Genomic DNA, 896 nt, shown 5'->3' with positions numbered 1-896 from the left:
TTAGGTGAGGAATTTCAGTACCAGGAGGAGGAGGAAACACAGGGACTGCAAAGAGCTTCCCCCCAGTCCCACTGCAGCCTCCAGAGAGCTCCCACTGATGAGGGAGGCCATGGTGATAAAAAGGGGAGGTGGTGTGTACAGCAAGGGAGACCTGCCCTGCATTCTCACCACCCACAGGTCTCACCTGAGCCCTGGGAGACTGTCCTGCCCATCTGCACCTGCAGGTCTCCAGGAGAGCCTGTCCTGTCCATCTCCACCTGCAGGTCTCACCTGAGCCCTGGGAGAGCCTGTCCTGCCCATCTGCACCTGAGCCCCAGGAGAGCCTGTCCTGTCCATCTCCACCTGCAGGTCTGGTGGCCAAACAAAGGCATTTCCCCTCCCAGCCCCTCCTCGTGCCTCTCAGCAAACAACCTGAGATTAAACTCTTTAATTAGCAGCTCTCAGAAGCATTGTGGGATTCCCTTCTTTTTGATCAACTCCTTGGTCTTTCCCATCCAATACCTGCCTGCAGCTGCAGCGCAGTGGCTCCAGACAGCCTCACACAAAGGCAGGGTAATCACACCACCCACCTTGGAGAATTTAATCCTTCTCATCTCTTATTTTGGCCTGACATTTCTGTTCATTAGGAGCACGCTGTGTACAACACTGTACATCTTCATTGGGAACCCACCGCTTCTATTAAATGTAATTATTTCTCCCTGCGGCTTGCATGCTAAAGATGGGCACGGAAAAGCAAGAGGCTGCTGCAGGAAGGGATCACAAAAATCTTTTATAATCCATGTAAAAGACATGCAGCAGCCTTCATGGACTGCCTGAGCCTGGATCCACAGGTTTTGGAGGCATGCAGGACCATTGGGATGGGTTATTTGGGGTATTTCCTCCTCCGGGCTCAGCAG

Source organism: Geospiza fortis, unplaced genomic scaffold, assembly GCF_000277835.1.
Source record: "Geospiza fortis unplaced genomic scaffold, GeoFor_1.0 scaffold140, whole genome shotgun sequence".
NCBI lineage: Eukaryota > Metazoa > Chordata > Aves > Passeriformes > Thraupidae > Geospiza > Geospiza fortis.
The sequence above is the reverse complement of the archived record's forward strand: the minus strand, read 5'-3'. Positions refer to the sequence as shown.